Genomic DNA, 14,329 nt, shown 5'->3' with positions numbered 1-14,329 from the left:
TAGGGGCATCATCATTCACCAAATTAGTAGCAAAATGAGAGGCATCTAGGGAATGAGCCTGGGATCAGTCATGCACAAGCTAGTGTGAAGCCAAGTTTCAATGTGTCTGATGGGGAAGATTCAGTCATCAGAGTGTCTTGCTTCCTGACCTGGTCCTGACTGGTTAGGGTAAGACTCCTACTTACACAATGCACTCCCACTCTGAGAAAGACCTGCAGATTCATCCTGTCTGCTTCAACTCATTACATTCAGGGAAACTGAGGCTGTCATTCTTTAAGTCGGTGGTGGGAGAATGTTGCTTCCAGGCTATGACATGCACAGTGGATTCGTAGAAAATACAGACTAGCCCTGCCATCTTCATGTTCCCCATGAGTTTAACACGCAAACCTTGAAAATTATTTCAGTCCAAGGGCCAAGAGGCAAAGTCTTTGTTGTTGTTGTTATTGTTGGTTGTGGGGGCTTTGATTCAGGGCCTGGGCCATGTCCCTGAGCTCTTTTGCTCAAGCATAGAGCTGGACCACATGGAGCCACAGCGCCACTTCCAGTTTGGTGGTTAATTGGAGATGAGTCTCACAGAGACTTTTTTGCCCAGGCTGGCTTTGAACTGAGATCTTCAGATCTTAGCCTCCTGGGTGGCTAGTATTATAGGTGTGAACCACCAGTGCCCACCAAGGAGCAAAGTCTTAACAAGATAATGTACAGAATATTGTTTCTAGTGAACACTGGTGGCTCATACCTATCATCTTAGCTACTCAGGAGCCTGAGATCTGAGGATCGTGGTTGGAACCCAGCCTGGGTAGGGAAATCTGTGAGATTCTGATCTCCAATTAACCAGAAAAACGCTGGACATGGAGGGAGGGGTGGCTGGAGTGACAGAGCACTGGCCTTGAGTGAAAGAACTAAGGGACAGCATCTAGGCCTTGAGTTCGAACACCAGTACCCATGTGCACATACACAGAAAGCTGCCAGATGACCCCACTGTCTGGCCAGGGGCTTCATTACTCCTAAAGGATGCTCCTAAAGCATGAGAAAGGGGGTGTCCGGGCCCCATTGGCTCTACTTTCATGCAGTAAGCTGGCCCTATTATGAAGGCAGAGTGGGTCATAGCTTTAGGAGCAAGGGGCGTGGCAAGGGGCGTGGCAATGGGACCTGAGCGACCACTATGCCTTGTGTGTTGGTCCTCGGCCGGGCCACTGGCTTCCATCTTTCTCTGTCAAGCATTCTGACCCTTAGACCACCTGGGTTTCTTTGGAGGGGCGGCATTTTGGCTCTTCCCATGACCTCCTCTCCCCAAGAGGCTCCTGATGGAAAGCTCCCTGCCTTAGCGGCTGAGGAAGGCACACGTTGGTGGAGACTTGGCTGAGCTGTGTGCACGTGGGGCTGTGCAGATCTGGCGACCCACCCCGCCATCGCTCCCGAGGAGAATGCAAAATGTCCTCCCAGCTGGCCTCCTGCCCTCACCCACGTGGTCATTCCAAATGCCACCTTGGCATTTTCTTCTCAATTAAACTCCGTCTTGTTCCTATCACAGGAAAACTTGAAAGGTGGACTTTAGAACTTCTCCATCCTCTGATGGATTGATTGACTTGCGGGAGATGTGTTGAACTAGTCAAGTCCTTTCATGGGTATCTGTGAACATGGGTGTTGAGATTTTGTCTGTGGAGTACTGGAGACTTGGGGGTTTGTTTGGGGTCACAGAAAAGAATTTGGACTTACCTATCTTGTGTGTCTATGTATATATAAGTTAGAAGAACAGAGGGTAGGGTAAGGAAGAGCTATAATTAATTGAGTATTGAAGAGCCTGATGGACTTTTATGAAGTCATAAATGACTGGGCATCAGTGGCTCACACTTGTAATTCTAGCTATGCAGGAGGCTGAGATCTGAGGATTGTGATTTGAAGGCAGCTCAGGCAGGCAAATCGTAGAGACTTGTATTTCCAATTAACCACCCAAGAGCCAGAGGTGGAGCTGTGGATCAAGGGATAGAGCACTGGCCATGCATGAAAAAGCTAAGGGAAATCACTTAGAGGTCTGGGAATGTGGCTTAGTGGTAAAGTACTTGCCTAGCATGCATGAAGCCCTGGGTTTGACTCCTCAATACCACAGAAACAGAAAATGCTGGAAGTGGTGCTATGCCTAAAGTGGTAGAGAGCTAGCCTTGAGCAAAAAAAGAAGTTTGGGATAGTGCCCAGGTCCTGAGTCCAAGCCCCAGAATGGGCAAAAAAAAAAAAAAAAAGGAAAGAAGGAAAGAAGGAAGGAAGGAAAAAAGAAAAGCAAGAGCCCAGGCTCAGTTCAAGCTCCAGTACAGGTGTGCGCGTGCACATGTGAACACACACACCATGTACTATAGATGCTTTAAAAGGTGAGGAGCTATTCTGGTAACAATGCCAGTAACTAAGGTTTGGGGAAGGTTTGGTAGAAGAGCTTCACTGATTCACAAGATAAGAGGCAGATATCCAAATAAAGGAGTCTAGCCAGGTGCTGGTGGCTCACACCTGTAATCCTACTCAGGAGTCTGAGATCTAAGGGTTGCGGTTCAAAGCCAGCTTGTGCAGTCTGGGAGACTCTTATCTCCAATTAACCACCAGAAAACTGAAAGTGGCGCTGTGGTTCAAGTGGTAGAGTGCTAGCCTTGAGCACAAAATACCCAGGAACAGTGCCCAGGCTGAGTTCAAGCCCCATAACCAACAACAACAAAAAAAATGAAACAAAACAAGAACACAAGTTCTGCAAAAGAAATACACCAGCATTTGCATGTGTGAATGCGCATGCGCACGTGTGTGCGGCATGTATGTGTGTTTGCATGTGCACGTGGGTGCATCCGTGCTGAGACTTCACCCCAGGTCCTCATGCTCTTGCTTGGCTTTCCTATGCAAGGCTGGCATTTTCTCCCTGAGCCACACCTCCATGTCATGCTTTTTGCTAGTTAGTTGGAAATGAGAGTCTGTCAGATTTATTTGTCTGAGCCGGCTTCAACGTGCAGGCCTCTGATCTTACCTCCTGAGTAGCTAGGATTACAGGCGTGAGCCACCAGCGCTCAGCCACATGAAGGATTTTTATGCTCTTCTTTCTTTCTCCTTTCTCCTATTTGCTCTCCCTTCCTTCCTTCCCATCCTTTCTTTCCTTCTTCCCTCCCCTCCTTCCTTCCCTCCCTCCCCCTTTCTTTCTCCCTTCTCTTCCTCCCTTCCTTTTAACTGCCTGCCTTCCTTCTTTCCTTCCTTCCTTCCTTCCTTCCTTCCTTCCTTCCTTCCTTCCTTCCTTCCTTCCTTCCTTCCTTCCTTCCTGCTTATGGGGTTGAGCTACAACTTTGATGTACCAGTACTGGGCGCTGGCACCGTAAGTCAGGGCTCATGCGCTTGCTTGGCTTTTTTGCTCAAGGCTGGTGCTCTGCCACTGAGCCACCCCTCACTTCCACCTTCCATCTTTCTTATAACGAGCAGACTTACTGCATCATATTCTGCGTAACGTGGGGTAGAGTGCGGTGGGTGTGAGGAGAGACGGCACATGGACATGGTTTCTGGTGCCCCCTGGAGCCGCTGGCCGTGGAGAGGGCGTGGGTCTGTTGTCTGGCTCAGCCCCCACTGCCCCGCTTGCGCGATCGCACAGGCCCTGCCTGCCTTGCTGGGGGCAGCCAATTACAATATGATGGATGGGTTCATTTGGAATCTAATTTGATTTGATGCTAGGAAGAACAAAACTGTAGGAAACAAATGTGAAAAGTGTGTTTTTGCAGTAGACGGGTTATCGTGTGTGTCCATGCGTGTATCAGTGTGTGGGGTGTGTGAAAGGAATCTAGAAATGACTGTGGACGTTTACTTTTAACTGCAGATATTTATAGACAAGTCAAGCAAAACAGACTTGGTGCCAGAGAGACACAGATTTGGTGTGGGCCGCTGTTTACAGCAAAAATCGGTTTTCTGAGCTGCATCCAGAGGAACCTACTAGACTCTTAGGGCGTGGGGTGCATTTCCTGGTATAGGATGTACCCGGGGGGTGGGTCATTGTCCTTGAGGCGATGGTAGGTACTACACGGTTCTTCCACAGAGGGGGTGTCACGGAGAGGCTGGTGGGAATTCACAGCGCTGCTTTCACACAGCCCGGCTTGCTAGATATTAGAGCAATCGCAGCCATCAATTCTCTCTCTCTCTGCAGTAGGATGGAACTCAGGGTGCTGTGGTTGCAAGGCAGGTGCTCACTACTTAAGCCAAGTCACCTGGCTTTTTATTTTTAATTGCTTGGGGGCATTAACCTGTCCTTTTAGATAGAGTCTTACACTAACTGTCCAGACTGGCGCTGGATGGTTATCCTGCTATTTCTACCTCTCAAGCAGCTGGGATTATAGGCATGCATCACCACACTCAGCCAAGCTACGTTATAATCCTTGCTGGAAGATTCCACACTCTCCCCCTTAGCTCACGTAGTCATACCTTTGGAGAAAACTCTAGGCCTTTTGGTCTGACATACCACCAGGTGAGGTTAAGCATTCGGGACCACCATGAACCAAGCAAGGTCTTACCAGATGGATCGTAATTTTTGACCCAGCCATCTTCAGTTAGGACTGCCTTAGAGGGAGGCAAAGGTCTGTACAAGGTGTAGGCACAGAACTGTTCATCGGACGGATCCTCAAATGAAGGGGAGGGGCTTAAGTCACCAGCTAGCGCATGTGCAGCCCTGGGCAATCCGTTTTTTTCACTCTTGGGTTATTTATGGAGGACCTACACCGTGCAAGACACTAGTAAGTGTGCAGAGACAAGGGCACTATGTTCTCAGCTCACCTAAGGCTCACATTTTGTTATCAAAACAGATCTTGGGCTGGGGATATGGCCTAGTGGCAAGAGCGCTTGCCTCCTACACATGTAGCTCTCGGTTCGATTCCCCAGCACCACATATATGGAAAACGGCCAGAAGGGGTGCTGTAGCTCAGGTGGCAGAGTGCTAGCCTTGAGCGGGAAGAAGCCAGGGACAGTGCCCAGGCCCTGAGTCCAAGGCCCAGGACTGGCCAAAAAAAAAAAAAAAACACCCAAAAACAGATCTTATTTTACTTTTTGGTACTGAGGTTTGAACTCAGCATCTCACGCTTACTTGCTCATATTGCTTGGCTTGTGTTCAACCACTGGAGCTACACCTCCAGCCCAGCTTTTTGCTAGTCATTTTGGAGATGAAGTCTTGGAGATTTTTCTACCCAGGCTGGCTTTGAACATGATCCTCTGGATTTTAGCCTTCTGAACAGCAAAGATTACAGGTATGAGTCATCGGTGCGCATTGCACATGTTTCTTTTGGGTTTGAACTCAGGGCTTGTGCACTCTGAGTTTCCCCCCCCTCCCCTCACCCCCCCAGCAGGGCTAGTGCTCTACCACTTGAACCACAGCTCCACTTCTGGCCTTTTGATAGTTAATTGGAGATAAAAGTCTCATGGCGGCCTTTCCCAGCTGACATGGCTTTGAACTGTGCTCCTCGGATCTCAGCCTGCTGACCACCATCACCACCAACAAAAAGCTCTGGAAGAATTTAAATTGTGAGCAGAAATGCAGGTGTTTTGGGCGATGCAACATGCCTTTGTTTCCACAATAACCACAATGGTTCCTTCCTTCCTTCCTTCCTTTTTTTCTCAGTGCCTGGGTGCAGTCCCTCAGCTCTTTTCCTCAAGGCTAGTGCTCTGCCACTTGAGTCACAGCACCACTTCCAGTTTTCAGGTAGTTAATTGGAAATAAGAGTCTCATGGACCTTCCTGCCTGGTTGGCTTCCAACCACGCTTCTCAGATCTCAGCCTCCTGAGTAACTAGGATTGCAAGCATCAGCCACTGGTGCCTGGCTCACATGGTTTTTTATCATGATAAAACAAAGAACTTTGCCTAGTGGCAAGAGTGCTTGCCTCATATACATAAGGCCCTGGGTTCAATTCCCCAGCACCACATATACAGAAAATGGCCAGAAGGGGCGCTGTGGCTCAAGTGGCAGAGTGCTAGCCTTGAGCAAAAAGAAGCCAGGAACAGTGCTCAGGCCCTGAGTTCAAGGTCCAGAACTGGCCAAAAAACAAAAAAAACAAAAAAAAACAAAAAAAAACCCAAAGAACTTTCTAGATGCTGGAGGTACAGCTCAGAAAACTTGCCTATTGAGCACAAGGCCTTGAGCTCAAATCTAGTACTGGGAAAAACCAAAAAGCAGTTATGAGACCCAATTTCTAGATCCATCTCTTCCTTAACGTTGCTCTGAGGTCTTGTGGGGGGGTGTCACCTGCTCCCCCCCCCATCTCCTCTAAGTGTAGCAGGGACCTTCCCCCACCCCCAAGGCCCTCAGCCTTAAGCTTTTATCTCTTCCTGGGACACGAGGGGATCCTGTGGCAGGTCCCAGAAGGCTGACAGGAGCCAGGAGCTGGTCCCTGGGCCCTTCTAATCCCCAGCCATGACTGTCTGTGTTAGGTGTATGCTAATTAAATTAAGAAAGTGCCTCTCACCCAGCAAATAAAAGCAGCTATGATTGCTTTCCCTTGAGTCACTCAGTCAAAGCTCACTGCACCCCAAGAAAACAAAAGGACAGCGATTCCATGGAGCCGCACAGGTGCTGACATTTTCCTGTTGTGGCTTGTGACAGTGTGCATTGTAGGTGCACACCCACCCTGCATTCCAGGTGGGGAGCCTGAGCTCAGAGGTCAGGTGACCGGAGGTCACATGAGGTCAGAGAGGCGAAGTCAGACCTTAGACTGTCAGCAATTTTTCCCCCCATCTTAGGGCCTGAACACGGGGACTGTCCTCAGCCCCCGAGCTTTTGTGCTCAGGATATCACTCTACCACTTGAGCCACAGCTCCACTTCCAACTTTTGGGGGTGGGGGGGAATGTGCTTAATTGCAGATAAGAGTTTCTTAGACTTTCCTACCCAGGCTGGCTTTGAACCTGATCCTCATATCTCAGCCTCCTGAGTAGCTAGGATGACAGGCCTGAGCGACCAGCACCCAGCCCAGCAGCAATTTTAAAATGCTATTTTATTTTATTTTGCAGAGATGGGGATCAAACCCAGGGTCTTACACGTGTCAGCCAAGGGCTCTACCACTGAGTTCTATCCACAGCCAACCACCTCCCTCACGCTTTTTTTCTTTCTGGTTTTATTTTGGTGCCAGTGATGGGTCTTGAACTCACAACTTGGGTGTTGTCTCTTAGGTTTTTTGTTTTTCACTCAAAGCTAGGGTTCTACCACCTGAGCCACACCTCCACTTCTGGCTTTTTTGGGAGGTAAATTGGTGAAAGGAGTCTCATGGACTTTCCTGTGGTGGGCTGGCTTTAAACTGTGATCCTCAGATCTCAGCCTCCTGAGTAGCTAGGATAACAGGCCTGAGACACCAGTGCCTGGCTAATCTCTCTCTCTCTCTTTAAATAAAAAGCCTGTACCATTCCTTAAAAGGCTCAGCCTGGGCTGCTAATCTCTCTCCCTTGCTCTCGGGCTGCCTTATCATGCAGAACTTTGGCCTGCTCCAGGTGTCACTGGGATTCCAATGAAAACAGTATGCAGAGTAAAGTTAAGCCTGCTCTACCAAAAGCAGGCCTCTTGCCCCTCAGAAAACAAACAGCCAAGTGCTTCCTGTTGCAAGACCCCAAAGCATTTTCTGGGGGTATTAGCTAATTATTTGTCATGCAGTTACCACCCATGACTAATCCTGCCTCAGGAGTAAAGTGGACCCTGAGATAGAAATGCTTGCTTGACCTTACAATGCTGAGCCTTCAGGAACAACAGAACCAGGACTCAAGTGTCTTTCTGCTTTGTCAGCCTCTCCCTCTACATTGCAGGGAGTCAGCAGCCCTTCCAGGAAGGGCTAGACAGTACAGGGGCTTCTGCAGTCTGTGTGGTCTCTGTCATCAGTACTCAACTTTGTGCTTTGGAAGCAGTCCTGGAGAATACAGAAATGAATGAGTGTGGCAGTGTTTCAATAAAACTTTATAAGAATAAGAAGTGAACTGATTTGGCCCAAAGATATTGCTGATTTACTTTAGATGACTCCCTTTTGTGCTTTCCTGATGTTGGTTGATTGGAAGAAAAATGTGTTGGTGCTGGGTGCCAGTGGCTCATGCCCACCATAATCCTAGCTACTCAGGAGGTTGAGATCAAGGATGGTGGTTCAAAGCCAGCCCAGGCAGGAAAGTCTGTGAGCCTCTTATCTCCAATAAACTACCAAAGAGCTGGACGTAGAGCTATGGCTCAAGCACTAGAGCACAAGCCTTGAGCACCAAAGCTCAAGGACAGCACCCAGTCCTGAGTTCAAGCCCAGGACTGGCACAAAGTAAAGGAAGGGAGGGAGGGAGGAAAAGAAAGAAAGTGGTGTTGAGTGCAAGACATGTTGGGGAGACTTCAAGGAACAGATGTAGGCACAGGGGCCTCAGCATAATCCGCCTGAGTGTTTTCCCCTTGGAGGAGCAAGGTTAGAAATCTCCCTGTCAACCATTCATGCACTCTCCCATTTCTCATCTGGGCATCTGGACTCCCAAGAAGAATCCTATTACTGTGGTGTTTCAAAGTGACTCCTGATTGGTCATCACCAACAGCCATGGGCAGTGTTTATTGGTGCAGACTGGGGAGTGAGGGCACCCTTGCCCGCAGCATGTTTGGAAGCCTTACGTGCAGGTAGCTGGCTCCATCCTGCGCAGAGCAGGTAGGTCTGAAGGTAAAGGTCAGGGCTCACTTCTGGGTACCTCTCCAAGGGCTGTGCAAGCTCCTCAAGCGGCTTTCAGCTCGGGCTGCAATTCAAGACCTTTGTCATTATGTCAGACATGTTTACTACTCCAGTTCTGCTGTCTTGGAGGTAATGTGGCTGACCTGTGGTTCTTTCAGGGACCTGGGATGGGACCTTGAACAGAAAGGTTTTCTAGTGGTCTGTAGGGAGCGTGAGGTTTTTGAAGTAGGTAGGCAGTAAAGGAGAACACCACGGGGTATTCAGGCAGGGGAGAAAAATTTATGGCCGAACTGCTAGCCTGTGGCCCAGGTGATGCTTGGCCAGTGAGAAGGGAGAGAAGGGACGACCCCCACCCAGCCCTGCTTTATCTGGGGCAGGGGCCGGGGGTGTGGCCAGGTGGATTAGGATGTGACCTCAGGGAAAGGGGAGGTAACTGCCTCCAGGTCTGCTGGTTACCCAGGTAACTGGGTGGAGACTTAATGAGGTGGGGGCATCTGCATGGAGCAGGGACCCTTACATTCCAGCCTTTTAATAGTTATGGAAAAGGACAAAGACTCTCTGGCTTCTTCCTGCTGGCCATGGGCATCAACATTAGGGATAAAAGGCAGAAATGTGGCCCCTCCGGGAGAAGGCGAGCAGCTGTCTCTTGGTGGTAGATGCCAGGGGCTGGACAAAAATTAATATTAAGGCAAAAGGAAGGGTTTAGAGCACAAAATTAAAAATTGGATGACTTGGCTAGTTCTTATACTCAGGTATGGACATTAGATGGACAAGCTACTATCTCTTGATCCCCAGGCTCTGATTAATTTTGAAAGGGCGAGATAAAGTGACTTAAACTCCATCTCCCAACTAACCAGCAAAGAGCCAGCTTGGAAGCATGGCTGAAGAGACATCTCTAACCAGCCAAATGCTGGAAGTGGCATTGTGGGTCAAGGGGTAGAGCGCTAGCCTCGAGCAGAAGTGCTCAGGGACAGTGCCCAGGCCCTGAGTTCAAACCCCCGTGAATGCCAAGTGGGGCGAGCCATCCCAGCAACAAGCACCTAGACCCCTGGGACTCAGCCAGTTCGGGGGAACAAGGACCATGGAGAGGAGGAAGAGGAGAATGATGTCACATCCTAAATCCTTAAACTATAAAGAAAGCTTAAACTATAAAGAAAGGAAGGAACTTTGTTTAATTATTCTGGGAAAATTAAGTTGTTTTGGGTAGTTAGTGTATTGGGATAGTAACTAGAGATGATAAAAGAGCAAAAAACCATATTTTGTTATTTTTGGTGGTTTGAACTCAGGTACTGGAGTTCACTTACTTGGGTTACTAAGCATGCATGTAGCCCTGCTTTTTGCTGGTTATTTTGAGGATAAAATCTAGGGAATTTTTCTGCCTGGACTAGCCTTGAACTGCAATCTTCCAGAATTCAGCCTCCTGAGTAGCTAGGATGACAGGTGTGAGACACTGGTGCCTGGCTTCTGCCCCGGGTCGATTAATAGATGGACTAGAAGCAAAAGGTAGGAGTTGCTGGATAGAGTGGTCCATGCCGATAATTCCAGCGCTGAAAAGGCAAAGGGAAGTGGATCATAAGCCTAGGCTACATAGTTGGGGGGTAGAGCTCGCTTAGCACGCACAAGATCCAGGATGTATCCCAGCAAAAGTAGGAATGCAGTCCTTCTTATGGAAACTTGACTTCTTGGACAGATTAACCAGTTCCTCAATTAAATCTCTGCACTCAGCAGACATGATGATGATTTTTTTTTTTTTGCTTGTCATGGGGCTGGAACTCAGGGCCTGGGGGCTGTCACCAAGCTCTCAAGGCTAGTGCTTTACCACTTTGAGCGACAGTGGCACTTCCAGTTTTCTGCTGGACTTTCTAGAACTGAAGTCCTCAGATCTCAGCCTCTGGAGTAGCTAGCATTACAGGCGTGAGCCACGGAGCCCTGACTCAGCCGAGAATTTCTTATGTTGCCTGTTCAGCCTGCTCCAAAAAGAGCCCTCCCACCCCCCAATCCTTCCTTTTCCTCCTTTCTCCTTCCTATTTTTGTGCCTAAACTGGGGCTTAAACTAAGGGCCTCCCACACTTACTTGGCTTTTTCACTCAGTCATGGCATTCTACCACTTCCAGCTTTTTGCTAGTTAATTGGAGATGAGCGTCTCATTGACTTTTCTGCCTGGGCTACCTTCCAATCCCCATCCTCACATCTCAAGGTTTTGTAAAGGTACACCTGTTGACTAAGCCCAAAGACAGGTGTAGCAGCATATCGGAACTCCTGTGTATTAAGGTATCATGACAATTATAAATTGTAGTGAAACTGCCTGAAAATAGCTTGGTGAGTATGGGAATCAGAAAGGAAAGGTGAGATCATTCTAATCTTAGAGCCATTAGAAAAGCCAGCCACTATGAGGCCTCCCCTCCTCCATCCACTCCCCACCCCCAATCTGGGTGGAGTATTCTACCTGCTGGCCTTCACGCTCCCAAAGCACTGGGTGGAGCTTGGAAGAGCTCACAGTTCTACCCCCCAGGACAGACCCCACCCACTTCCGCCTCCTCTTAGATTCCCTGAGAGGTGTTAATTTATCTGGGCTACTGGAACTGAGGGGCCTTTCTGGAATTTTGCTTATCCTCACCCTGCTGATCTAACCCTACCTAGTGGAAGAGGTGTGGGGGGACGGAGCCCCGTGTACCTGCGATTACCAGTAAAGCGCTCAAGAAGGTAAATCACTAGCCATCTTCTGATTTTGTGTGTGTGTGTGTGTGTGTGTGTGTGTGTGTGTGTGTGTGTGTGTGTGTGCTGGCACTGGGGCTTGAACTCAGGGCCTGGGCACTGTCCCTGAGCTCTTCAGCTCAAGTTTTGTGCTCTGCCACTTTGAGCCACAGCACCACGTTCGGTTTTCTGGTGGTTAGCGGGAGATAAAGAGCCGCATGGACTGTACCTCCTGGGCTGGCTTTGAACCACAGTCCTCAGATCTCAGCCTCCTGAGTAACTAGGATTGCAGGACTGAGCCACCAGCACGTACTCCAGACTTTTGAGTCTTCTGCCTGCACTGGCTTAGAACTGAGATCTTCAGATCTCCTCCTGAGTAGCTAGGATTAAAGGCTTGAGCCATTCATGCCTGGCCTTGATTTCAGTCATTTTAAATGTGAAATGAGTGGGGGAAAAATGTGGGTGGGCCAGTCCACAGAAGAGAGAATTTGGTGCCCTGGAGCTAGTCCTTGAGGAGAAGTTCTGGTGAAATGAGCCCTTAGGTTGTTAGGTTGAGACTGAAAGGCTTAGCCGGGGGTCTGGGTAAGGATTTGGGTGTGGAACTGAGCAGACCGGAAGCCTGATTCCCTCCTGGAGAGGTGGGGATCCAGCCCTCTTGGTAACCTACACCTGTACATCCGCCATCACTGAAAAGAACCTCAGAAGAGGGCTGGTGCCCCACGCCCTCTTGCAGGCTTGGAGCCCCAGGGATGACCTGGTGATTTCTACTTTAGCCCTTAGCTTGTGGTGAACTGAAGTTGTGTCTTGGCTCCCTGTTTGAGAGTTCGCTTCCCTAATCTTCCCACCCTGGAGCTACTGGGAGAGGAACTCCGGGAAGGGTGTGTCTTTTCTTTCTTGCCTCCAGGGTGGGTAGGTCCAGAAGCTGAATTCTGAATTCTGGCCGGGAACCCTGGGTTTTCCACTTTAGCAGCCAGTGCTAGTGGAGATCTCAGCCTCACTAGAGGCTCAGGTCTTGCCTGTAAATCACCTGTGTCAAGGTAGAGCTATTGATAAAGTTGGAGGTGAGTTGCCAGAGAAACTTTGGGTGGCCCATCAAGTTTGGAGATCTGTATGTACGTACGTACGTATGTATGTGAAAGGACATGTCCCGGCCATCCCAGAGGACCATGCAGAGATAGTTACAGACAGGAGAAGAAGGTTCATAAGGAGGTTTATTAGTGGGGCCATAGTTCCCACGGGAGAGGGAGCAACATGGCATCTGCACCTTATCCAGGTGGCAGCTTCTCTCTCTGGGGGTAAAGGGGAAGTAGGTAGGTAGTGAGTAGGAGTGGTTTATTAGGTATGAGTGGATCTGGGGGCTAGTGGGAGGAGCTGAGGACGTGAGGCTAGGGAAATGCTAACAGTATGTATGTATGTATGTATGTATGTATGTATGCATGTATGTATTGCACTGTGGGGGTTTGAACTCAGGACCCCACACTTGCTTGGCTTGCTTGCTAAGCTAGTACTCTACTGCTTGAGCCATCCCTCCAGTGTGGCTTTTTGCTCATTACTTTGGAGATGGGGTCTTGTAGACTTTTCTACCTGGCTGACCTTGAACTGCAGTTCCCTGGAGGAAATATACTATATGTATTATAATAAACAATGTATTACTTGTTATTAATATATTAGAATACATTATTATTAACAATATATTATAATAATATGATATATGTAACATCTCATTTACATACACATACTTATATATATGAGGTATAGCTAGTCTTTTTTTTTTTTTTTTTTTTTTTGCCAGTCTTGGGCCTTGAACTCAGGGCTTCTTTTTGCTCAAGGCTAGCACTCTGCCACTTGAGCCACAGCGCCACCTCTGGCCATTTTCTATATATGTGTTACTGAGGAATTGAACCCAGGGCTTCATGTATACAAGGCAAGCACTCTTGCCACTAGGCCATATTCCCAGCCTGTAGCTAGTCTTATACATGTCATTGATTGGAACGTGGCTAGAAAGATCCTTTTCAAGGAAAGAATATAAAATTACAAATAGAAAACAAAGAATGAGGTGTAGGTCATGGAGAGGGGTTGTTCAGCCTGTGTGAGGCCTTTGGTTAGCATTAAAAAAAAAAAATCCTTAGCCCTCCCCTTATTCAACAACAGCCAGGTGTAAGTATGAGCATTTATTTCTAATGATGAAAGAACCCACAAACAAGTATAGATGTAAAAGACTGACAGCCTAAATACCACAGAATCCTAGAGGGAAAAAAGATAGACTATTGTATTAATCAGCGGTTTGATGTGTGTCCACTTTGAGTTTTTGTTTTTTTTGTGCTGTGGACTCTTGGATCATTTCTTTCTCTGACAATGACTTTGGAATGTCATTTTCTCTAGAGACAATAGCAAGATAATTTGTTCATAGCTCTGGCATGAATGGCTGGGATGTGTTTGTGTGTTTTAATTATTGATAGGTTAAAAAATTGTTAAGCTTCACAAGCAGTTATTACTAATATCATGTAAAATTTTAGGGCTATTGTCCATTTGGGGAAAAGCTCTCTGGAGTTTCAGCTATGAGCTGTAAGGTTTTTATGGCATTTTCAGTTTTCTTGGACAGTGATTCATGTTGATGAGTAAGCATCCTCCCTCAACCCGGAAGCCAGGGGACTCTGGGAGGGAGGGAGGGGGTCTTGAGCCTTAAGCACCAGTATTTGATTTTAAATCCTCTCATGAGTCCTCGGTGAGGGTTAATTAGATTATATATTACTGTTGTCTTTACCGACAATTATCCTTGTAATTTCATAATTTTGGAATTACTACACATAGTTACGTTCCTCTGTGAGGCCTGGGTAGCACATAATCCCAACTCCTCTGGAGACTGCCTGAGCTATGTAAGGAGTTCAAGACCAACCTGGGTAACTTAGCAAGACTCTCAAAATTGGAAAACAACAGCCACAACATAAGCAAACAGAAAAGCTAGGGAATGTA

At 48.0% G+C, this 14,329-nt stretch overlaps 1 protein-coding gene across 3 annotated transcripts in view; it reads left to right on the top strand.

The window, feature by feature from the left end:
- The window catches only part of Foxn3 (forkhead box N3), a 360,243-nt gene that overhangs the window by 131,341 nt on the left and 214,573 nt on the right, over positions 1-14,329 (top strand). The gene's annotated exons all lie outside the window — the stretch shown is intronic.

The sequence above is a fragment of the Perognathus longimembris genome, chromosome 14, assembly GCF_023159225.1.
Source record: "Perognathus longimembris pacificus isolate PPM17 chromosome 14, ASM2315922v1, whole genome shotgun sequence".
NCBI classification, from domain to species: domain Eukaryota; kingdom Metazoa; phylum Chordata; class Mammalia; order Rodentia; family Heteromyidae; genus Perognathus; species Perognathus longimembris.
The sequence above is the reverse complement of the archived record's forward strand: the minus strand, read 5'-3'. Positions and strand labels throughout refer to the sequence as shown.